The sequence below is a fragment of the Ovis canadensis genome, chromosome 4 (assembly GCF_042477335.2).
Source record: "Ovis canadensis isolate MfBH-ARS-UI-01 breed Bighorn chromosome 4, ARS-UI_OviCan_v2, whole genome shotgun sequence".
Taxonomy (NCBI): Eukaryota; Metazoa; Chordata; class Mammalia; order Artiodactyla; family Bovidae; genus Ovis; species Ovis canadensis.
The window spans coordinates 23,160,656-23,163,367 of NC_091248.1; the positions used below are offsets into that span (position 1 = coordinate 23,160,656).

Sequence of the window (2,712 nt, forward strand, 5' to 3'; positions counted from 1 at the left end):
ATTTTATCCGCTTTAAACTTGTAAAAATGAATATATTCAGAGAGAATTTTTTGGATGCAGTATAACAGATAAATGTACTAGTACTGAAGACAACTAACATCAACTTCATTTAAATAAAAGAATTTGCCAAGTTTTCAGCCTTTTTAAAAAAAAGTTTTTAATGGACAGTTTTGTTACTTATGGATAAAGAAAACTTTTTAGTTAATCATTGCCTGTATATACCAGTATTCCCATGCCATGTATTCCTTGCATTAAAATTTTTGATTAACCTCAGAATGACTTTCACTGATATTACCCAGAGTGGTGATAAATTAATCTCTTAGGCATAGAGAAGAATGTTGGGTGTATCAACTTTTTTTTTTTCCATCTGGAAAATAAACAGTGCTTAAGATTCTTTGCCTAAGAGGTGATCTTAGAATAATTTCACTCTGGTGTTATTTGCAAAACCAATGTGTTTTTATTTTCTTAAAAAATTAAACTTCTTACCTATGATAATCAGATTTTTTAAAACATAAACAGATTTTTTTAAACATAATCTCTCCCATTCTGTTGTTGAATTGATTTGTAAGCAAATACCTCATAATCATTAAGTTCAAATTAGGGCCCCTTCGGGGCAGCCATGCATGAGGACACGTGTGTTGTTTCTTCTGCTGGTACTGCCTTTCTCCAAACATATTCAAAACTTTTTTTTGGTAGAGTAGTCTTTGAGCCAAAAGGAAAATTAGTCTTTTTATTATAGTTAAAAATTGTCCAAAATATTATTGCAAAGTTTTTTTAACCTACTCAGTCTTCCAGGGCTGGTTCCACATCTCTTTAGACTATTTTCAAAAATTCCCCCAAATTAAATCCCCAGACAAAAATTTGCAATAGTATTTTGAAAAAATTCTACTCTTACTAGACTAGACTAGTAGGTTGCTTGACCAATATCCTCATACAGGGGCATGTCTTTGTATTTTCAACAATAAAGAAACACGGCGTTTCATCTTTTACATTTAAAATGGTCATTAATCCATTAGTTCTTCATGGAGGAACCAGTATACACATATACACATATACATATACAATAATACAATGTTAATAAAAATAGAAACTACCTATACTAAGATCATTTTAGTTAACTGTTAGAATTTAAATATTAGAAAATGAGTTTTTCTTGATCCAAATTAGTGAAATCTTAAAAAACGATTGTCTCCAGAGACTATCATGTAAGGGGACAATGTCATTTTCAGACACATTCTGAAATTCTAACTCATTTAGCAGTAGAATTACAAAATAAGGTTTTAATTAAATTTGTTTCTCAAAAACCTGTCAGATATCCATTTCTTTAGGAGACACTTTGACCAGTTAGCTGCCCAATTTCCCAGGTTGAGCTTTATTCATTACTATTAAGACTATTAGAGATATTAAGAACATTAGAGAGATTACATTTATTGCTTTTCATCATACCAGAAAACACAAGCTGTCTTCCTAGACTAATTGAGTATCTTTAAAGGCAAGCAGGCACGACATTCCCCACAACAATTTCAAGGAAGCTACTCAAAGTACCAGCGGTGTCACCAACAGGCATATCTTGCCTCTTCTTTAAAAAGAGAAATGAGCAAGTTAAACCTGAAGCTACAAAGAATATGTAGTCCATTGGCATTGCTGTAGAGGGGTTCAGTATGTCCAGGGCCCTGTTTAGATAACTAATCTGTGTGCTTACACAGACTGGGAGGCTTAGAAGCAGAATCTAGGCCAAGGGATGTCTCAGCTGAGTCTTCTCAGCAGAAAGCTCTTTAACGCGATGCCCAAGCCTTTAACATAGCTAACTAAAAGCGCTCCGCTCACGGAATGATTAGAATGTTTGCTTTTGTGGCGAGTTCCTAACAAAGATTAACAAGACTACAGTGACCACGAGCATTGCAAAACCCACAAAATGTGGATCACCTCGCTCGCAAGACGTTTAAGGTCTCCACGTTCTGTTCTTCTGGAACACAAATGACTGTAACTGGAGATCTTCACAAGGACGCTGAGACATCCTAATGGAGGCCCTTGGGGACTGATCCGAATGCCTAAGCCGTGAACTTGGCCACCTCGCCAGCTCCCGTGGAGAATGGTCCAGCCACCACAACCCACTCTTTAAGATCTGCATGACCACTTTGACATGCTCTCACGGATCCTGTTCTGGTAAGCTGCAGGAGACCTTGTTTTTGTTGGTTTTATTTCGAAATGCAGCTTGCCCCAATAAAAATACTGGAGCTCATAGGCCATCCCAGACTAACACATAAAACTCATATAACCCAGGCTTTTGGATGTACCCTTTGTTCCTGAGGAAGCTCCTACCAATCACATCGAGCACAGAAGAAGAGAAACTCCTGGCATCGGAGCAAGTATGATTCAGCCTTCAAATCTCAGATTTTCACATCACCGTACAGGCTCACAGTCTACACAGCACCTTCATTCCCGGCCCTCTCCCCCTCTCTGACTTCATCTATGTCCAGTGGGAAGTGGGCACAGCCAGGGACACAGCTGGCCTCCTTCTTATCAGGAAGTAACCAGTTGTACATTTCCAGGAGGATCCCCAGTCCACTCTGCTGCCGCTGCTAGGATGAGATCGTACCCTGGTGGCACATGTTTCTGAGCTGTTTAATCATAGAGTCAGTAGACACATACCTTACGGTTAAAAGGAACACACCATAGACTGTAAAGCTCAATTTAAAGGAGAAGGGTTCC

General features: G+C 38.0%; 1 pseudogene; it reads right to left on the reverse strand.

The window, feature by feature from the left end:
* Nucleotides 1-1,486: 1,486 nt before the first annotated feature.
* Nucleotides 1,487-2,243, reverse strand: LOC138438748 (magnesium transporter NIPA2 pseudogene; annotated as a pseudogene).
* Nucleotides 2,244-2,712: the final 469 nt, after the last annotated feature.